Source organism: Panthera onca, chromosome E2 (assembly GCF_046562875.1).
Source record: "Panthera onca isolate mPanOnc1 chromosome E2, mPanOnc1 haplotype 2, whole genome shotgun sequence".
Taxonomy (NCBI): Eukaryota; Metazoa; Chordata; class Mammalia; order Carnivora; family Felidae; genus Panthera; species Panthera onca.
Genome location: NC_138353.1, coordinates 29,170,511 through 29,193,510, shown reverse-complemented (window position 1 = coordinate 29,193,510; position 23,000 = coordinate 29,170,511). Strand labels below are relative to the sequence as shown.

Genomic DNA, 23,000 nt, shown 5'->3' with positions numbered 1-23,000 from the left:
GCCAAAGAGGAATACATTGCGAACAAAACCCAAAGAGGCCCCACTAAGCATCATGCCTCTTTCTTGGTTTTAGGAAGAACCAGATGCAGCAAATTACCCTTCATCTCAGAAGAGGCGTCTTGACACGCCCCACACCACTGGGTCCCTAAAAATTTTACGGAGGCTGCAGGCATCTGAATTTCCATCAGATGTCTGTCCCACCCTCCGTCACTTAAATGTCTTCCTGGTAATTCCTGAGTGGGTGTTTGTTACTTCCTGCTCACAAGATCCCATCAGCATCACATCATCACTGTACTCAATGGGCCCGTGTGATACCTTCTGGAAGCGAAAGGCGATCAAGGTCCTTGTGAACTAAATTACAACCCCGGCCTGGAGGGCTGAGACGCCCCAGAAGTAGGACAGTGACAATGCATTCCCGGCCTCGCCGGCTAACAGCGAAGTGCTTTTAGTGGAGGACAAGGTATTTGCCAGATGGGTAGCTGCACAGCAGACACCGGGTCACGTGTTAGTTTAACCAGGCCCGGAAATTACCTCGGGCACGGCAGCTCCAACTGGAGTCACCGCCTGGTTAAAGTCACGAGAAGCCAGGTCAGTCTCTAGCCCGTCTTCTGCCCAGGCCAGAACGGGCCAGTCGAATGGGTCTGCGGGGCGATCCCCAGCCCTGCCGCCACCACCCTTCGAGGTGGTGGCACTGATCTCTGCAACCCCTCCAGGAATGTGGTTGGGCTTTTGGTTTTCTCTTTGCCTTGATAGAGGCAGCTCGGGGGGCTTCCGCTGGACCATTTCCACCACAATAGCACTCACTCCACAGGTCCGGGGACCAATGCGGGGACTCTGCCGGCTGCTGAGGGTGTCTGCTCCACTTAAACATCCTGGAACTAGGGAAATAACCACAGGATCGGTTTGGGACCCCCTAGGCCCCTGCAAGGGGGACTTGCGATAAAACTTCATTGGTCACCTGGCCTCCAGAAGCCCCTACTTTGCCTGGAGGGCCCGGGTGACGTTTGGGTCTCCTGAAATTAGTGTCAGTTTGGAAGCCAGGGTCCAGTAGTCCCCGAAAGGGCTGATGATTTCCTCTTCTCCAATATACAGTTAGCCTGGCAAAAGGTCACAGGCCACTTTGGAAAAGGCTGGGAGAAAGAGCGACAGCACAGACGTTGAAAATATGGGGGTCCATGGGGCGCCTGGGTGGCTCAGTCGGCTGAGCGTCTGACTCTTGATTTCAGCTCAGGTCATGATCTCACAGTTTGTGGGTTCGAGCCCCATGTCGGGCTCTGTGCTGACAGCACGGGGCCTGCTTGGGATTCTCTCCCTCCATCTCTCTCTCTCTCTCTCTGTCCCTCGGCTTGCTTTCTCTCTCTCTTCCAATCTCAAAATAAATAAACATTAAAAAAAAAAAAAAGAAAGAGAAAATATGAGGGTCCTTCCTCTGGGGGCCTCAGCCTCCACTTTATTCAAGGGGTTCAGGGCCTGTAAAGTGGCTCGAGTCTGGGGGTTGACTGAGGGACCATGACTTTGCATGTTTATGATTAGGTTAGACTTGTTCACTCGCCCTAGAACTTTCCTGCATATACAGGTCCAGTGAGAATGCAGTGGGCGTCCTGTTTCACATCTAGGAACACCGCGGTCAACTAGCCAACACCACGGGTCTACACCAGTCACACCGTTCCGATCACGGTTTTCTATCTCTGCTGTCCGTTATGGCGATCGTGACCATCTGGCCATTGGTGGTGGAGTGTAGCCACTTGGTGCCTGCCCCGGGGGACCCAAGTCTCCCCATTGCATTTAGGTGTCGCAATTTAGTGACTGTGGCTCCTGTCGCAAGGCCTAGCCTTCGGAGAAGAATGACCACAGAGCTCCAAGGACGCTGGGGCTCCCCGTACAGATTTAGTTTCCAGAGTCGTGTCTCCCCTGCCAGGCTAAGTCTCACCTCCAGGCCCTCAATTACCATCCTTTTGGGGAATCCCTGCCCTCTGCCCCTCCATAGAACCAAACCCTCTTCATCCGCGGTGATATTTTAACTGGAGAACTAACAGGAGATACGAATGCCTCTGCCTTCTGGCCTCTGTCTGTGTCTAACCAACAGTCTTGGGGGCTTTGCTGCGTCTCCTCCCTCCCGGAAGGAAGCGATCCCGACTTTGGGTTTACCTTGTTTCTGCGCGTGTGGTGGTCACAAGACCCCCCCTACTGAATTCGAAGACTAAATTTTGAGAACAGAGCCTCAGGCCCTCCCCCTCCTCCCTCTCTGGAGGGGAGGCAGGCAGGCCTCAGGGTGCACTTTCCTCGGAGCTCTCACCAGCCTCTCGGAGAGAAGCGGGGCCGGCTGTGGACTCTTCTGGTCTCTTTCCATCCTGTGAAACGTGCATTTTCTGGTCTGGGCTTAATAGTGTAGCTGTGACGCGGCGGGATTACACGTGTGCTGCTGTGAAAAGTGAAATCAGAGCCAGGCGGGACCTCCCCTGAGAAAGGCTGCCTATAAATCGTAAAACCCTTAAATGAATAGCTTAGAGGCACAGGGTTGCCTTGGGTTAGGGTTAATTGGGTCGGGTACAAAGAGTTTTATGTTCATAACTTACTGTCCATCTAGCCTCTTCCTGATTTTCCGCAAGTTATTTTGCTCTGGGGCAAATTCGGATTTGCTTTTCTGACAATGATCGGCCTGCAGCTCGGCTCCTTTCAGCTGTTGGAAACTTGTAATCGGCTCAATATCTACCAGATTTTCTCTCTCAGACGCATCCGTTTCAGATACGTTGAAAGGCAGTTTGAGGGTTTGGTTGCTTTGTTTGAGCCCTCCTTCTCCATCCAGAAAATTGCTTCAAACTTATGATTTTCGCTTTGGTCTTTTAAAGCCCTGAAAACATTTCTTTGTGATTTTCTTTCTTTCTTTTTTTTTTTTTTTTTAGTGTTTATTTTTATTTTTGAGAGAGGGAACGGGAGCACACGAGTGGGGGAGGCGCAGAGAGAGAGGGGGTTGGGGGATCCAAAGCTGGCTCTGCACGGACAACAGAGAGCCCCACGCGGGGCTCAGACTCACGATCCCTGAAATCATGACCTGAGCCCAAATGGACACTCAACCGACTGAGCCCCACAAGCGCCCCTTTTTAATTTTCTGACCGTTCCCTAGCACATTCTCGCCTAAGACTCTAGCCTCCGTAGGTCTGTGTTAAGCTAGCAGCTGAAGCCCAGCGGTGAAGAGCCCAGACTCTGGGCGAGATTTGAGTCCAAAGACCAGCACTGCCACGATGAGCTCTCTTGACTTGAGACCAGCCATCTAACCTCACTGTACCTCAGTTTCCTCATCTACACGATGGTTCCGACCTCCAGTCATGGCTTTTGTGCAGACTTAATGTCATGATATGTACAAAGGGCTACGACGTGCCAGGCAAGTGATGCATGTGCTAAGAGTCATCACAAAATACTAACTAGTAGAGTGGTCTGTGAAGTTCAGGCCCTGGGTTCGATTCCCAGCTCGCCCTTGCTCCAGTCGGGTAAGTTCCCTATGCCTCAGTTTCCTGCATTGTAAAAGGGAACCCATGATTGCATTTCCGCACCGGATTATCATGATAATTAAATGAGCCCATATGTGGGAAGTGCCAAGAGCCCTGCCTGGCACATAATAAGCAATCAAAAAAGTGTTAGCCATTAAGATTATAGAGGAGTGGTAAAAAAGCGTTCCCAGCTGCAAAGCTGTCACTTTCTAAATAACCTGCTCATAATAAAATTAACTTTTCTCTTGAAAGGAAACATACACATCGTTCTAATCACTCAGCTTTCCCTCCTCCTGCGAAGGCAGCTTGCCCGGGCATCCAGAAAAAAATGACGGAAGGTGGCACAGAGCGAAACTCTGAGACGTGTCGACAAACAAGCTCTGCGTTTCCCCATCCACTGCTCGATGGCCACGGTGACCCAAATACAACCGTAACTTGGTCTGGATGAAAAAATGGCAGGGCCATAGTGCCCCCCCCCCCACCCCCCCGCCCGGTACAGCTGAAGTGTCTCTGATTTGCAGCCGAGAATACTATGAAAATCTGTGAAATGAGAGAAAAATAAACATCATAGAGAGAAGCACAAATCCGGCATCATGGCACCCTGGAAGAAAAGATTGAGGCGTTTCTGTCTGACTTGCCAAGTCCTGATTCTTATCCGTTTCTCATTCTGGGCGATACCCTTCTATTCTTTTCAGTGGTATCTCCACTGTGCTTGAGCTGGTCTAAGGAGATTTCTACGCGTTGTGAGCAGAGATTCTCGATGAAGCCGGTCTTCAATGCGACTGCGTCGGGTAGGACTGCTCCGTGGTCTCTGAAATCCCTGTAAGACGTTACGGCTACTCAGCAAGTGGGTCTTGCCATGAATGGTGGGCACGGCACGGTCACACATGTCCGTGCTCACGAAGATAGAATGAGGCAAAACTCGTGTGTGCGAGAGCCTGCGAAGAATTTCCCCCACCATAAACACTGTGGCTGTAAGGGTTTTCTCCTTGCTTACTCTGGCTGGCGCACCTCTAAATGCCTCCATTAGCTCTAGCTCTGGTATTTGTTTAAATGGAATGGGGAGGGGGGGAAAGCCTCTTCCTCCACCCCCACCCTCCCCGCCACACACACACACACAAATAAAACAACCAGAAAGGGGTTAACCCTCGGAGACAACACAAAGCGCTCTGGTTTACAAACATTTAATTTCTTGGAATTTTTCCCTCATTCCACAAAACCAGAAAGTGACATGTGTTAGAGAGAGCTCCTGGGAAGGCAGAGCCCCGGGATTATCTCCCACCATGAGTCACGCCCCAGAAATGACAAGGGAGGGGCAGCGTGACACAGCAGAAAAGAGCGTGGCTCTGGCGATGGGGCCACCTGCCTTGGGGGTAGGGATCTCCGCCTTGTCACTGTGGAGCCTGGGGCCCATCACCTCCCCTCTCTGATTTCACCTTCTCCGTGGCTGAAATGAAAGGCTGGCTCTTCTCACCTGTCGGTGCCCCAGGAGCCCCTCAAAGCCCAGGGTCTGCCAGGACTCATCTGGATCAGACAGTGTGGCGTGCGGAGAAACTCGGACACTCCTCCGATTTCTAAAGGCTCCTGCAACTTCTTGCCTTGCCCTGAGACAATCGACTCGGATGCGACAGTCCCCCCACTGATGACATGAGCCGAAATGAGATAAAATACAGCTGGTGCAGCCTTCCTGCTGAGATTTCGACCGTTTCCCCTACCTTGCTCCTCAGAGGCAGGAGTGGAATGGAATTTTTCAAGATTCAAAAGCGCCGTTTCTCCATGGGTGATTCTTCATGAGTGCTTTAAATTTACGTGAGCATAAATTCTAACCCCGAACGCTAACGTGAGCCCCTGAAGCCCCTCGACTTTGGAAACTGCTTTTGCCTCCCTGAGCCTTAGTCTCCTCGTACATGCAATGGGGATATTTGGGCACAAGGTGTCAGAGGCTTGTGAAGGGAGATCGTGTGCGCAAAGCCCTTGTTCCTTGATTTGCACCACAGTAACACCCAGGGCCTGTCAGCCAGCATTACATTCTTCTTCTGATTCCAATAGAGTCCCAGGCTGACCCCACTGTGCCCTTGGAGTAAGACAGCCAGAGGCTGTTTGGTGTGGGCCCCTTGTTTTCGCCGAAAAGCGAACACCTTTCCCCGACTCAGAAACACCAGTGCACATTCTTAAGACCCGTGATTTGGGTCATGGGAAGAGACACTGAAACTGCGTTGTTTATCTCCGAGCCCTTAGGCAATATTCTTTCCCGCTATTTTTAAGCCTTCTGTCCCCTTCCCCTCCCCAGCCTCACCCTTCCCCTACTTCAACCCCTACAGCCCAGCTCCTTATTCAGCTCGGCTATTTCAGTTTTGGGTTGAATGGTCTAGACAGGAACCAAAAAATGCACAGTCTGCATACTGGTCCCCTTCTGGGCCTCACGATTATCCAAAAAGAGTATAGACACATGGGACTGATTGAGAGGAATCTCAGTTCCATGAGATATTCCATCTAAAGCTAGATTCCATGGAATCTAGCACGTAGGGTGTTCAACGAACCGTCAAAATGCAATTATATTATGATTGTATTTAGATGTGAATTCCTTTGGCTTTTTTCTATTCTTAAGAGAATATTCTGAAACGATGGCCAATCCCTTTAGCTACTGTGGAGCAAAACAGGAAAGACAGTTCAGTCTGACTTGGGTGGGCCTCTCCAGACCTTGACATGGTTTTGTCATACATACATCATTCCACCGGTCCTTTGTCGTGGTGTAACCCACAACCACAGTTGTATAGAGAAATGAGCACTTACTCAGTTCACATATCTGCAGGTTGGCTGATCTCATCCTCCCCCTGGCACCAGGGAGCTAATCGGAGCATGACTTCCTTATAATGATGGCGGACACGGAAGGCTACACCGTCAACCTCACAAACACATCCTGTCTCTGACGCCCTCAGTCCGATCAAATGTCATTGGTCAAAACAAGTCAGGTGATCACGTCCAAGGTCAAAGGTGATGAAATATACTCTTCTCGTGAAAGCATGGGAGGGAGAGAGATACTGTTTCTGAAAAGCGATTCATTGGCCAACACACTCCAAATTCCATCAATTTCTATTGTAACCCTACATGCATCTCTGAGATACTCTTGGGTAATGCTTTGTAGGGTGAACACAGAAAGGGGGAGATAGTCCTTCCTTGTCCCTCGGCCACAGGAGGAATTCCTTTTCTATGCCTCGGTGTTGCTATCTTGCTTTCAGTCTCCCTGCAGCTGTTAATAATCTCCTGTCTTTGCATATATGGACACTTCTCATCTCTTGCTAAGTTGAGAATATTACTTGACTGCAACTGAGGCTTCTAATACTTCTGCATCCTGGAGAGCTCCTGAGAACCTTTCTAGACATTGCTTCTTTTGTGTCTTCTCAGATGGTTCTCCAACAACCCCATGCCCCACCACCAGAAGACTAGGTCCCTCTTCTATTCCTGCCTCATGTTTTCCAGGCCTTGATCATGGCATTTATCACCATTGGTTCCATCAGTCCATAAGATTAAGTTTCTAAAAGTATTTTAAAAAATTTTGTTAATGTTTATTTATATTTGAGACCGAGAGAGAGACAGAGCATGAGCAGGGGAGTGGCAGAAAGACGGAGACAGAATCTGAAGCAGGCTCCAGGCTCCAAGCTGCGAGCCCTCAGCACAGAGCCTGACATGGGGCTCAAACCCACGAGCAGTGAGATCGTGACCTGAGCTGAAGTCGGACGCTTAACCCACTGAGCCACCTGGGTGCCCGAAGACTAGTGTTTCTAAAGGTATGGCTAGTATGTCTGTTAGGTCAGACGTTTCTAGGTCCCTTATGAAATTAAGGTTCCCATGCCCTATTATCAGGAGTCAAATACAAAACATTTGATAGGAAACAAATAATAATAATTAATTACAAATTACTAAACAAAACAAATAGTAGGAAATGGTGCCAGTCAGAATGCAAGAGACTTCAAAGCACCCAACTCTGCAAGGCATAACTCATTTGTCTGCCAATTATGGGGGGTATCCAAGAGGACCTGGGTTAGGGGTCGGGGCAGTTTCAATGGGTGTGGTGTTCCCAAGACAGTTGGAGAATTTGGTATTTACCAATAAGTAAAGAGTATTTTCATATTTTGACCATCAGGTTAGCCATTCTGGCGTGTTCCTCTTGAACCAAGCCTATCACCCAAGTCTTATTGGTCTCAGTTTCTGGGGTTAAGGCTCCAGAATCTACGTTTTCAACAAACTCCCCAAGTGCTTTAGATGCGCATTAAAATTCCTCTTTCATGTCTAAATTCCTATGCACAGTCTATTACACGGCTGTTGCGGTCAGGGCATGAGTTCTCATAGAAGAGCCTATCATGGCCGGCTCACCCTGATGTGACACTAACTTTTAGGTTCAGTTCAACACATTTAACTGGCTACTTTATTTTTTCGGTGCCAGTTTCCTGTGGAGGGTAGGGCTCATCCTTTAAAACTAGGTGACACCTGTCAAGATGGCTGACCTATTGAATGAGCTCCCTTAGGGTCGGACAAATGGGAGGAGGAGCCAGAAGGAATAACAAAGAAATTCACACAAAGGGAAGAACGAGGGGAAAGGTCATGAGGTGGGAATGAGCATGACACGTCCAAAGGATTGAAAGAGGGACAATGAGGCTGGAGCTTGGAAAGCAAGTTGAAGGGAGAGCAGTGTTAACAGAGACGGAGCAGTAGGAGGGGACTAGATCTCACGGAGCCTCGTTAGTTACGTTCAGGTATCAAATCCCAGCTCTGCCCTTTGAAGTTCCATCATTTTGTTCCATGACTCTAGGCAAGATCCAATTTTGTCATCTGTAAAATGGAGACAGTAATCCCAAATTCTGGACTGGGAAATACCTCAAAGTCACTACTACTTAAGAACTCACTTGCGAGGGGCGCTTGGATTGCTCCGTTGGTTGAGCATCCGATTCTTGATTTGGGGTCAGGTTATGATCCAAGGACCGTGGGATCAGGCCCTGGCTCAGGCTCTGTGCTGACAGCAGGGGACTTGCTTGGGATTCTCTCTCTCTCTCTCTCTCTCTGACTCTCCCCTACACATGTTTGCTCTCTTTCTCTCAAAATAAATAAATAAACCTTGAAAAAAAAATCTCACCTGAGGAAAGTATTCAAAGTGTTACTTAAAGAGAATACAATGCTTCCAGTCCTACAAACCAGAAACTGTAAACACAAACACCAACAGGGATGGGGTAGGTACCATTCCACAGTACAGAGGATCAGAAAAGAATACGGGTTGCTGGACAGCTCACACCTCGTTTATAGAAGACAGGTGCTGCCTAAATCTGGTCAAAAGTTGACAGATATGGGGGCGCCTGGGTGGCTCGGTTGGTTGAGAGTCCGACTTTGGCTCAGATCACGTTCTCACGGTTTGTGAGTTCGAGACCCGCATTGGGCTCTGTGCTGACAGCTCGGAGCCTGGAGCCTGCTTCGGATTCTGTGTCTCCCTCTCTTTCTGCTCCTCCCCCGCTTGTGCTCTGTCTCTCTGTCTCTCTCTCTCAAAAATAAATAAACATTAAAAAAAACATTTAAAAAAAAGTTGACAGATATATTTTTTCCATAAAAGTTCAAAATTTAAATTTGTATATGGTATCTCTTGACTTCAAGTATTGGCAACTAACAACGACAAAAAGTTCTAACCATGTAGAGACCAACGAAACACCTCAGCAGGCTGGATTGGTGGGAGAACTGCCATTTTGCAAATTCTCCATCATAGGCTCCAAAATCTCTACCCTGATCAGACCAGCACCACAGACAGCCAGGTCCTCTGTGTTCTGGACCCCTACAAATTTGCTTTCATTGGACTGCCCTTTGGTATTCTACCACCAGCCAACGTTCAAGAACAGCATTAAAGAAGCCCAATGAAGTTCCTGTGTTTGTTATAAGGATACTGAGGAAAGTGTCTTTACTTTGTCCCATGGCAGCTTCTCTATGAAAAAATATTACAATGATACATTTTCCTTTGCCTTTAACCCCAGGAGTAGTTACACTTACCATGAGCCATGAGATTCTGTTTTCACATTTGACGGACGTCAGAAGTCATGCAAATATCATAATGCTTATAAACCTCTTTACATTAACTGCTAGAAACCTAAGAATGAAGATGATGCCTTGCCTTTAGAAAGTGGCCCGGCTGGTAGTAGGTGGGTGGGGACACAAGCCTAGTTCTGGCCAGTGAATTGTGGGGAGCTAAGGCATTTCATCGCTGGCTGAGACCCTCCAGAGCTCTCTTTCCATCTGTTAAAGCAACACATGGGGAGACAGCTGCCCTCTGGTGCTGAGTTCTGGAGCATGAATGGGAGGCACAGGGCCTCCAGTCACCCTTCAGTGAATACAGGCGCAGGTGAGAAATAAACCTGCTGAGTTCAATCACGGGGATCCTGGTTTTCTTTGTTAGTGCAGCAAAACTTACCCTCTCCTGACTGGTTCATAGTTAATAAAAATCAATTCAGGGTTTGAACCCAGTGTTGCCTTTCTCCAGTGGCCCCTAGCCACTACCTAATATAGGACAATCAGGAATACCGTCCACTGCACAGATAAGGTCAAATGTAAGAATGTAGACAAAAGCACTCTGTGCTCTAATCATTGGACACATGTCTTATAAAAGCAAGTGATATTGTCAAAGTTAGTGAGGTCGATCTTGCCCCCTTAGCAGGGCTGTAAGGTCTATAGGGGAAGGCATTCTGTCCTGGAGTACTTTGAGATCTTAGAGATTATAGGGCACCAACAAGTTCTTGTTGGATCACATTTAGTGGGTGTTGCAAAGGATCAAGAAAATAGCTTTGTGATACAGCATTCTTCTCCCCCAACCCTTTTTTACTGTTCCTCATAATGATAAGAATTTGTCTGTTAATTATTTGGAAGCAAAATTGCTTACCTTTATAGAGGACAAAACACACACACACACACACACACACACACACACACACACACACAGAGGAAGGCTCTAGCCTCTAATATTTAGTTCCTGAGAAAGATGTGAGAGGAAGGATGGGGGTCAGGATACACTGTTCCTGGCTCCAGGGATGAGAGATGAAAGTAAATCATGAATATGATCACCAGCAAAGCTGAGAAAGAGCCTATTAATGTCACGTAATCAATTTCAAAAAGATACAGTTGCACTCAGGGTACTTAAACCTTGGAGGTTTCAACTACATCATACCTGTCACATGCCCACAGTGTCACTAATGAGCTTATGTAAATATTTAATCTTCTCTATTTGCATTACTCTGCCCAGCCTCCCTCACCAGCCTCTTCTCCCAGCCTCCTCTAATGCCATAATCCAGCCTCATAGAGCTGTTTGGGTTTCTAGAATTTTATGCCTCCACCTTGGCGTATGCAACCGCCTCCATCTAGACTCCTACTTTGCCTTCCCTTTCTGCTTGCTAAGCAGCTACACACCCTTCAGGACTCAGCTCAAATGCATGCACTTTTGGAAACCTTGCCTACACCATCTACAACTCCCCATCCCCATAGAAGTTTTAGTTTCCTTCCCTTTGCTCTTACACCTTGCTAACATTCCATAATCCTGAGTCTTACATCTATTTATTTAACAAACATTTATGAAATCTTACTTTGTGCCAGTCATGGGGCCAGGTGCTGAGTACACAGAGGTGAATAAGAAATCATAATTATTTGTGAGTTCACTGACAAGTGTCTTATTCATTTTTCAACTTTCAAGCATCATGAATCTGTAGGATTAAATAAATACACAATGTGTTCTCTTTATATCTGTGTCCACACTCTGCTTATATCCATCGGGACTGCTTTGGAAGTGACAGAAATGCGATTCAGACTAGGTTAGTCACAAAAGGGGATATACTGGCTCATGGATTCCAGGAAAGTTTGGCCATCCAAGCTCGGGGAAGGTTTTTTTTCCCCCCCAGTAAAATTATTTCATTTAGTTTTAATATCCATTTCCAACAGCTTGAAATAAAAATTTCCATGGCCTTCAACTGAACCTTATGCCACTTTTTTAGAATGTCCTATTTTCCACTAAATAATTTCTAAATCACTCTATGTATCCAGGTTTATGTTTAACACTCAGATATGGGTTTTTGGAAGGCCCACAGTCACCAGTTCCACGCAGTGGTGAACTGGGGCCTTGGGACCTAAATTTAGGAACAATGAAAACAATAAATAGTGATTTGAATGCTATTCAGAATCACTCTCTGTTTTATGTTTGAGCTTCTCTTTTCCTGTTCTTTTAATTTTCATGACCTGTAGCCTGACTTCTTTGGCATGGCGAGAAGCATGGCCACCAAGACCTCCAGCTTTGTAGCTTACAGCTTTCACCGCTGACAAGAGATTGCTGATCTTGCTTAGCGATAGACTAAAATGTCCCAGGGAAGGATTCTGATTGGCTTAGCCCTGACCACATGCCCAATCTGGGAGCTACCCAGCTCTAGCGGGAGATTAGAACTATAATTGACTAGGTTGCCTCTGATGTCCAATCCCAAACAACCAACTATGGCTGAAGGGATAAAATAGTGCAGTGAGGTTCCCAGGAGGAAAGAAAGATGGTGAGCAGAAAGGCCTCGTTCTCTAAGCCACTGGTTCTAACATTCATTCAACATTCTTTGTACTCTTATTGTGTTTAAATGCAGACATGAATACTGACAGTGGAGCCCCGAGAAGGCATCAGAAAGGAAGGCATACTTAGAGTTTAATCCTTAGCGACGGGGCTGCATTTTAACAGAACGGACGGGAAATAAATGGCATTCAAGAAAGATGGACATTCAGGAGGAGGAAAAAGCAGGGCCCAAATAAGAGGATATGAAATCAACAGGGGGTTCCAGAAGATCCAGAAGTTTATATACGAACAGGGTTTCTACTGCCTACGGGTCACAGCACGTAGGTTAGGAGACATGGCTATAAAGGAAGGTGGGATTGAAACTATGAAGGAATTGAATGTCAGGCTAGGGGCTCTGGACTTTATTCGGTCAATAAAGGGGAGTCTTTGAAGGTCTCAGCGCTGGGAACTGAGTGAGAAGATCTAATAGCACATTGGCCACTGGGGAGGGACTTTTCAGAGAGCCTTAATGGGGGCACCTGGATGGCTCAGTCGACTGGGCATCTGACTTCGGCTCAGGTCATGATCTCTCAGCTCGAGGGTTTGAGCCCCGCGTCCAGCACAGAGCCTGGAGCTTGCTTCAGATTCTGTGTCTCCCTCTCTTCGACCCCTCCCCTGCTCACACTCTGTCTCTCTCTCTTTCAAAAATAAATAAACATTTAAACAAATTCTAAATTCAAAGAGGCTTAATGGCCAGAAAAATAAATTGGAACTCTCAGTGTCTTTTATTGTTCCCCTTTTGTTAGACACGGGTTCAGAAAAATATTCCTCCATCATTAGAAAACCGTATCATAATGGCTCTTATGATGGCACCCAACACTCAGTCTCAGAGTTGGGGGGCAATAAGGAATAGTAAGGACTGTGGCAAATTAGAGACATGTATCCCTCAGAAGGAGACAAACACCCCAACTTCATTCCTGTTTCACATGCAGGGCTGCAGGCCCAGTGTTAGTAAATATTCTCAAAATATTACTAATATTAATCTAGAAAAGCTTAAAATCTAGACTTTTGCATAACATCCTGTGGGGTTTTTTTCCCCCTCACGTTGGCTCAAATTTTTAAAACATTCTACAGGCTTGGGGCGCCTGGGTGGCTCAGTCAGTTAAGCATCTGACTTCAGCTCAGGTCATGATCTCGTGGTCCGTGGGTTCGAGCCCCGCGTCGGGCTCTGTGCTGACAGCTCAGAGCCTGGAGCCTGGTTCAGATTCTGTGTCTCCCTTTCTCTCTATGCCCCTCCCCCACTCATGCTCTGTCTCTCTGTCTCAAAAATAAATAAATGTTAAAAAAATAAAATAAAATGATGCTTTCTTATAAAAAAAAAAAATTCTATAGGCTAAACGAAACACGTCTGTGGACCCAATTTGTCCCAAGGGCCATCAGTTTCAGACCCCTGGATTCGCGCTGATCCAGAATAAATATTGATCTGGATCTCTGGATACCTTTACTGTCTGACCCTTCTATAATTTCCACTAGAGGATTCAAAAAGGAGAGCAAGGAAAAAGGATGTCGTGGGCAAGAAGGGATTCGAAGAGCTGAAGTTTCTCACGTGAAATAAATAGATTAGAATAAAGACAAAAGAGATATGTAGAAAGCTCATAAAGCCATGGATGGTTTTAAGCTTTTATTTAATTGCAGTTAGTTAACATAGAGTGTGAAATTAGTTGCAGGTGTGCAGTATAGTAATTCACAAGTTTCATCACCCAGTGGTCACCAGGACAAGTGCCCTCCTTAATCCCTGCCACCTTTTTCACCCATCTCCCACCCACCTCCCATCTGGTAACCATCTGTTCTCTACAGTTAAAAGTCTGTTTCTTCTTTTTCTTTCTTTCTTTCTTTCTTTCTTTCTTTCTTTCTTTCTGAGAGAGAGGGAGAGCACAAGAGGGGAGGGACAGAGAGAGAGAGAGGGAGACACAGAATCCGAGGCAGGCTCCAGGCTCCGAGCTGTCAGCACAGAGCCCAAGGCGGGGCTCGAACCCACAAACCGTGAGATCATGACCCGACCCGAAATCGGATGCTTAAATGACCGAGCCACCCAGACTCCCCTAAAAGTCAGTTTCTTGATTTGTCTCTCTCACTCTCTCATATCGTTTTTCCCTTTGCTTGCTTGTTTTGTTTCTTAAATTCCACATATGAGCGAAATCATATGGTATTTGTCTTTTTCTGATTGACTTCTTTCATTCAGCAGAATACTCTCTACCTCCATCCATGTGGTTGCAACCACACGTTTGCATCTTGACCCTTAAGCTAGGAGTCTGATGTTTAATTCTCGATGACATTTTTCATTGATGTTACTGGGAAAATACAAAAGAAAAAGAAAAAGAGACTGAGGTCCAGTGAAATGGAATGAACTCGGGCTTTGGAGTTTGAGAAATCTGAATTAAAATGACTGATTTTGATAAGAACATTTATCACAGGGGCGCCTGGGTGGCTCAGTCTGTGAAGCACCTGACTCCGGCTCAGGTCACCATCTCCCAGTTCGTGGGTTCGAACCCCTTGTCGGGCTCTGTGCTGACAGCTCGGAGCCTGGAGCCTGCTCCGGATTCTGTGTCGTCCTCTCTCTCTGCCCCTCCCCCACTCACGCTCTGTCTCTCTCTCTCTCAAAATAAATAAACATTAAAAAAGAAAAGAACATTTATCACAAAGCTTACAAGCTTGTATCATTTACCTATTGCTAAGTGACACCGAATGACACACAACTACAAAAATATCAGCATCATGCAACAATAAGCATTTATTGTTTATCCACTCAAGTTCGCTGAGCTTGGTCGGGCTCATGCTTCTTTGAGTTTACTCTGTTCGGTACATCTCTCATCACGCTCTTTCCACGAGCAGCCTACCATGCCCACGACCTTCTCACGGTGATGACAGAGGTACAGGAGAGCAGACGGAAACATGCAAGGCTTCTTGAAGCGTTGGCTCGCCCCTGGCGTACCTTCACCTCTTTTAATTAGCCAAAGTCTGGCAGAGGGCACGCCTAGGGACAGATGTAAAGAATATTTGCAGTCTACCATACATACCCCAAACTGGAAACAGCTCAGATGTCAACCAACCTAGTGCGGACGAATAAATCAGGATACAGCCCCCAAATGGAATATACTGTAGGAATAAAGAGGAGGAACGTGCCATGGCTTCACTCAGCAATATGGATGAATCTTATCAGCCTAGTACCAAAGAAAAGGAGAAAACACAAATGAATAAATACAGTACGCACCTATCTTGTAAAGTTCAAAAAGAAGGAAAGCTTGGGGCACCTGGGTGGCTCAGTTGGTTAAGGGTCCAACTTCGGCTCAGGTCACGATCTCATGGTTCGTGAGTTCAAGCCCCGCGTCGGGCTCAGTGCTGACAGCTCAGAGGTTGGAGCCTGCTTCGGGTTCTGGGCCTCCCTCTCTCTCTGCCCCTCTCCCACTTCCACATTTTTTCTCTCTCTTTCAAAAATGAATAAATTTTAAAAAAAAGAAGCAAACTCAACTATATCGTTTATAGATACTCACATAGGTGGCAAAAAAAAAAAAACAAAAGAAGAAAATGGTGGTCAGAAAAGTCAGGATGGTGGCTAGTCTCTTCTAGGTGTCCTGGTCAGAAAGGAACAAAAGAGGGATGCAGATTTCTCTCTCTTGACCTGGACTGTACTTACGCAGGCAGCTGCTTTGTGATGATTTGTTCAACAGTGCATTTACAGTTAAAAAATTTTTTTTTTTCTGTATGACTTTTTATTTCCTTGTAGTTGGCTTTTTTAAAGTTCAGTCCTAGCTCAAAATGAAAAACTACGAATTACGGATGAAAACCGTCCACTTTTGCTTCTTTTCAGCGATGGGATGATCTACGCGTCACAACCTCCATTGTCTCTTCGGTGACATCAAGGGAACAACAGTCCCCACTCAGGCCTGTCCTGGGAAGTAGATGAGACAGTGCACAGGAGAGGGTTTTTCCTTCATACTAAATAAATAGTTGCAGAGAAGGAAAATATGTCTTCGACACCAGAAACAGGAGAGGAAGACTCCATCCTGTTCCCTGGAGGTGTTTCTCGCGTGTTCTCGTTGCTTGAAGAAGAAAAACACAAAAAGGCAGAGGAGGGACTTACACTCAAGTCTACATGATTCAAGGGGAGGAGCCCCAAGAACCCAGAACACAGCCCAAGATGAGCCACCAGACAGCGTGGGAGCCCCTGGTACGTTTGGGAAGTCCACCTGAATACGGGGTGCTTGAATGATTTCTCAAGCTCACCATCGCTACTCTTCACGTGTGAAGAAAACGAACTTCTTGGTCCATAATTCCACCGAAGACTCGGGGGGGGGGGGGGGGGGGGCACTTGACACAGTGCTCCTGCCTGACCGCCAGATGGGTCCTCATGGGAGGTCTGTCCCCCAGAGCAAATGGTTATCTTTAGACCCATCCTTCATTTCCCCTCTTATCAGCAGAGGAATGTGGGGAGGCTGTCCGCATTCGCTGGGTAGGCACTTGGGACTTTGTGAGGGTGAGCGCGTCAGAATGGGGGGCTTGCAGGCCTCCAGCACATTCTCAAGGTAGGTGAGTGAGACCTGCCACGGTGGAATTCTCTGGGCCAGAAGAAAGCGTGAGCCCCTGAGACCGCACAGATACTATTAGAAAGAACTAGGACTTTTGAGGCCTTGCTGTTTGCAAACACGGCCTTAAGAGCTTTACACCAACGACCTCACCAATCCTCAGCCAACACTTTCAGCCAGCAACCAGGTACTATTCTTACCAACCCCCCCGCCACCACCACCACCCGCCTTTAACTTAAGAGAAAGTGAGGCAGGGAGAGATGGTATTTGAGCCTGAAGTGACAGGCAAAATGGGGCAAGATGGCGCTGACAGATGTGCCCGCGTGGTGGGCAAGATGGGGCTGACACGTGTGCCCGCGTGGTGGGCAAGATGGCGCTGACACGTGTGCCCGCGTGGTGGGCAAGATGGCGCTGACACGTGTGCCCGCGTGGTGGGCAAGATGGCGCTGACACGTGTGCCCGCGTGGTGGGCAAGATGGCGCTGACACGTGTGCCCACGTGGTGGGCAGCCTTGATCTGAGCAGCGCTGAGAGAGGGTAGGGGGCAAAGTGGGTACAGAATGGTGCCTGTGACCATCTTTCCAGACCTTTGCTCAGTGCCTTCGTTCCTTCTCAGACATCACACACACACACACTTTCGGATTTAAGTGGAAAACCCATTCCGAAACCAACCACACAGAAGCCAGTCTTTGCTTCCCCACCGTTTCAGATCTTTTGCTCCAACACGTAGGGTCTTGGGCACAGAAACTAGAGAAATCGACAGGCCGCCTTTGCAGCCAGCCAAGGTCACTGTACCGTTTTCTGGCCTCTTTGGGCTCATGAGTTGCATTTCATCTGCTCTGGAAGTTGCCCTTTCTTGCTAGAGAGAGAGTTGTGGCAATAATCACCGAGAACAGGTACAGCCCTCCTGAGCTCCTTTCCCACCCCTCCCCCAGCCCTGCCACAGCTGTGGGGGCCTGGTCCTCTCTACTTTATAGAGAAGGGGAATTCCAAGGAGAACGTCGGGCTGGTTTATTTTTAATTGTTGACCTCCAAGCCCTTCTGTTTGCATCTGTTTATTAAATTGCGAGCTCAGCTGTGAAATGCCCTTTATGATGTTGTTTTATTGGTGGGCCATTCAGGGACCCAGCGCCACACAAACAGGATAAATATTTTTCTTTGCAGCACACACCCCACGTCGGGGTCCACGGAACAAGGGAAGCGAGGATCGTTTGTTTACGAGCTCTGATTCATTCATTACTTGGCGAGGAGCTGTAAAATGTAAATCTCACATTCCGCAGGACAATCCCTGCGCCAGCTTGAGCTCATTTGGAGGTGTGATGTTCCACTCAAAAGGAGGCTGTTAATTTTATTGACCAAATTTGGAAAGTGGGAGCTCCGAAATTAAATAGAGCCTTTGGAAAAGAAATGAACGTTTAGACCTGGAGAGTGGTGGTCACATGGTTTGGGGTTTCTGTCCCCCACCCCCAGCCCCGCCCCCACCCCCGGAAGGAAACTTCAAATACCCATGCTGTTTGCAGAAACCTTGAAATTGCTGCCTGCCTCATCTTCTAGTTTCAAAAGATTTGATCGCTCCGTGATGGGTTTGTCAGTATTAATTATAGCAACCTTTATGGAGCGCTTAGTTCCCTGCTTTAAATATATCATCTTGGGTAATTCACACAGGCACCCTCAGGGGTTTGTGCTGTTGGTGCCCGGGTGATACAGCCTGGAAACCGAAGCTCGGCGTGGAGAAGGCGTTTGCCGTGGGGCCCCCCGAGCTGAGACTCAGAATCAGATCTGCTCCGGGACTCGGGCGCCGCTCTCCTGCTCTCTGTTTGCCATCTCCGTGTCACTAAAAAGCTGGGTTTCCTGGTGCTTTAGAAACAACCTAAGTTCCCAGCAGTTACTAAGCAGCTACGGGCTGCAAATTCTCTCCGTTTGCTCCATACTCAGAACAAAAAAGTGATCTGACTTGCCCAAAGATGTCAAGAGCCACACTCTATCCTCGCTGCCGGCCTGCCCCCCGGAGTCAGGCACAGGGTCCAAAAAGAAGAAATGCCTTTAACTCCAAAGGTCACCCTTGGAGCTCCTTGGGCCCCACTGCACTCTTCTCTAAGCCTGGCAGGAAAGGGTAAATTGAAACCGAATGAGCCAGAGTTGCGCACTCAGTCTTAGATGGCAAGGTGCATTCGGGGCTCAACTGGGGTGTTTACCCACAGAATGAGTGGGCCCATGTCAATATTTGGACTTGGAGAAGGCCCAGTTTATAATTGTACAGACTTGCCTCTGAATTGGGCTTTGAAACATCCATTTGCCATGATCCTTCAAGGCCTCATTCTTTTGGTAGGGGGAGGCTATTTAGGGAGATTTTCTTTAGAAAGGTTGCTGGGGGCCGGCAGAGAAAAAGGAAGACAAGTTCAGGATGTGATATGAAAATTCACAATGTGGTTTGTAAAAAAAAAAAAAAAAAAAAAAAAAAAAAATGTAAACCACGCCACAAAAGCTCTCCCATCAAGAGATGTTATTGTTGGTCGAACGGTAGCAACCATCTGGGTCTTCTTTAATGGCTAGGGGCCCTTCTGTGGATGGTACAGATGCTTCTTTTGTGATTGGTGCGATCTTGTAAATAGTTAAAATATTTACCAAGGCACCTCCGAGCTGGAGCTATCCCATTTTATTATTTATACCTTTTCAGAGGGACAAAAATGGAGGTGTCCACTAAACGTGATGGATTAGGTTTATAAACAGCCATTATGGCCGTCAACCATCGAATGTCAGCTTCTCCTTTGTGTCTGTGCATTTCTAAGCTAACCAGTGATCCATGCATAAGATAGGAGGTTAAGAATGCGCGGAGAAAAGGCGTGTTGGCTCCAAGCAAGATGTATCTTCTGCTGATTAGAAATACAGCTGTAGAAAGTGAGGGGGACCCTGGGCAGGAGGCGAGCAAAAAGGGACGTGCGTGTGCACGTGTGTGTGCGTGTGTGTGTGTATGCGTGTGCGCGCGCGCGTGTGCAGGAAGAAGAAAGGGAGCTGAGAAGTGCCGAAGTCACTGCAACCTGACACGCCGCATTTGGGTTCTCACCATTTGAGACTGGAAACCTGCAAGACCTCTACCTGCCAGCACCCTTCAGCTGTTTCCTTAAGTGACTGCAGCTGGCTTTTGTTTTCCCAAGATAAAAATCAGGAAATGCAAAAATTAAATAGGATTTGAGAAGAAAGAGGATGGGCCCTCCTGGGAAAGAAAGGAAGGAGCGAGCCAGCAGGTACCGAGACTTTGCCGGCAGAGGGAGAGCCCCTCTCGTCTCGTGGTAATTAAGGAAAACAGCTTAAAACGGGGCGGGGGCCGCCTGTGTCGCAGATGACCTGTGCCCTGCCTAGACGCTTAACTGGACTGCCTCACCCCCAAAAGTCAGACCAAAACTGCTGGCTACAGTTGGATTTAGGAAAAGGGGATCTTTTTCAGTCAAACTATTCAGAATTGGTAACAGGATACTTTGTCAGTGTAATTAATGGGAGGAAACAAAGTTAACTTTTCTTGCAGGTAAAGGGGGTAAATGCAAATTATATTATTGTTGGCCCGTGATTGCTGCCCGTGTGTTGGGAACAGTTTCTGCCAAAGAGTGGCTTCCATTATATTTTTTACTCTGAAATCCCCGGCTCCTTTAATTTCTCAGAGTCCGTCACCGATTTCCTGCCACGCTACAAACAACGCTGGCAACTTTGTGCCTGGATGGCTGGGAGGGAAGCTTAGAATTAAAAGGCAGAGGAGCTCATGCTTGCTTTAGAAAGGGACAGGCTCCGTGCCGCTGAAACAGCACGGAGCCACTCCAAATGTAGATTAGAAATAGAATTTAGGTACAATACTTCCTAGCCGTCTCCTGTAGGACTTAATTAAGAAATTGTGACCTCAGTTACTGATTTATTTACTTATTCATTCATTTATTGGGGGGAACTTGGATGAGAACTTACTGATGGAACGAATATTAAATTCTATGTCTCCGCGGCTTTGCAAATCAAAGAAAACAACCACTTGGAAAGCAGTAAGAACCTAACACACTTCCTCCTCAGATGAGTCAGCAAGGGACTACTCCATCCTGAGGGTCCCTCCTTGGGTGTTGTTTTACCACCTCCTAGAGCAGTATCACACACACACACACACACACACACACACACACACACACACACAATTTTCTAAAGAGCTTTCTCACTTAGCCGACCCTACTCACTCGCAGGCCCAGTGGATGATGATCTGACTCAGTGGGAAACATCGTCTATAAACCGGACTCTCTTAATAAACCTCCTTTAAGACAGTAATTTTACCACGTCTCATGGATTATAAGTAATACTAATAATTTTTATCAGCCTCCCCTCACATAACACTCACAAAAGCCTAGCCGGGCTCGTCCGGTGGTTCCCTTGGCAAATTCTGAAACACAAATACGCTCCCTCCTGTGTTGGATTCCTCCTCCCCTGAATCTCACCCATTCATGAGTGAATTAGAACTTTCAGTAACTCAGAAAAAAGTTAACAAAGCAAAAAGAACTTGGAATGTTTCAAGCAATTGTCCCAAACGGTTCAACCATTTGGCTAAACATTCTACATGTTTATACAAAAATGAAAGGCATGTATGTTATAAATCACATAGTTCATAGGACCCATCAACACAGCCCAGATGTACAGAAGCCACTAATTGTATCCCTCCCACAGCCCTTGCTCTCCTAATGCACACACTCATGCACACACACACACAAACACACACACGGGCGCACGCGAGCTAAAATACTACATTTAAGTCTGAAAAAAACACAAAACTTCCAAAAGGCTTATTCTTCTGTTCTTTTGGGCAGCCATGGACAGCTACTTTGAGAATGGTTCTAATTATCTTTATAAGAAATAGGAGACTTGTATTCTCATTGACATCCCCCCCCTCCTTCCATCTACTCTGGAGCTTTAGAATATTCCTGTGAGGAACCAGCTCCAGAAACCGTGCTGACCTCTCTCCACGTTAGGGATGTAGGGCGGCCAACCAAAACACCAGCGAGGAAAATCCCCAAGTAGGGCTATCTGATTTAACAAACAAAAATACAAGATACTCAGTTAAGTTTGAATTTCAGATAATCAATAAAAACGTTTTTAGTATAAGTATGTCCCCATGTGATATTTGAGATGTACTTATACCTAACGGGCAAACCTACCCCGGGAGAGCCTGAGACCAGATATAAAACACCTAGACCTAGGAAGAGGCCTGGAGCCTCGTAACTGACCCCAAGAATCTTACTTCTTAGTGATTTTAAATAAGAAAGAGGGTACTGAGTGAGGTCACAAATGTCCAGGTGTCTCGACGACACAAAACAACTCCCGGAGGGAAGTATCTCGGTGCAGGGCAGCAGGGCAGACCTATACCCCCAGAGGCTGTCACCAGCAACTAACCAGGGTGAACATCTAGTCTAACGTATGAATTCACTATTCCTCCCTGCAGCCCAATGTGGTAGAGCTTTGATTATGCCCATTTTACAGACGAGGCAACCGAGGTGCAGTTTCCAGGGCCACACGGCCGCAGAACAGAGATTTTGACCAAGACAGCCTGGCTCCAGATCCGATGCTTAAAATAAAATGATACCAAACCATAACATAAACAATTTAATTTTCAAAAGGATCTAAAACCCTACGCATATGCTAAAATTAAAATGGCTGCTTCCTCATTCCCACCCCCCATCCCTGCCTCTGCCCCTGCTTTGTTACTGTCCCTGCCGGGGCTTGGCCTGCCCAGGGAGGAGTCCAGGGGAGGAAACACGGCTCAGAGGAACATGTGTGAGCCACAGAGAAGAGCAGGACAATGGATGGCCCCAGCAGTACCCTGTCAGAGGCCCCCGCCCCCACCCCACCTCATTTCTCCCAACCTACAGGGGCAGACAGCATGGAAAGGAGTGTGACTGCAGGGCCCAAATGAGGATCTCTGGCAAAAACTTTTTCTAATTTAAAGACCACCCAGGTGTATGCTGGCCTGTCCCCATTTTAGGGTCTCTGCCTCTTGCTTTCCAGCAAGAAAAGAAACAGATGTGATGCCCATTCATGCCTAATGGAGACAGAGGGGAGGGAGGATCTGAGGGGTGGGGGGAGTTCAGGGCTGTCTTTGGCCTGCAAATTCAAATGTGGTCTTAAAGGACAGGGATATTAACTTCCACAGGGTTTAAGCCCATGGCTGTCACCTGTCAACTCCAAGGCTGGCACGTAGTAGGCGATCAATACGCATATGTGCAATTGAATTAAAAATTAAATAATGCAATCCAAAGTCTTGGTGGTGCCCAGGGAGTGGGTTTAGGACTGGCCTGGCCTTGGGACTTGGAGGCAGACCAGATGAGTCTCACTTGGTTGGAGTTGCCAGTTGATGGGGTTGGGGGCG

The 23,000-nt window shown here is 47.3% G+C and overlaps 1 long non-coding RNA gene across 2 annotated transcripts; it reads right to left on the bottom strand.

Annotated features, from left to right (window-relative positions):
* Positions 1 to 14,800: 14,800 nt before the first annotated feature.
* Positions 14,801 to 21,089, bottom strand: LOC132691353 (uncharacterized). Of its 2 annotated transcripts, XR_009615701.2 has the most exons (4): positions 20,982 to 21,089; positions 15,728 to 16,133; positions 15,144 to 15,254; positions 14,801 to 15,067 (listed from the first exon to the last, which is right to left on the bottom strand). It is a non-coding gene; the product is annotated as an uncharacterized LOC132691353 (long non-coding RNA). The 2 variants fall into 2 exon arrangements; XR_009615699.1 differs by lacking the exon at positions 15,728 to 16,133.
* Positions 21,090 to 23,000: the final 1,911 nt, after the last annotated feature.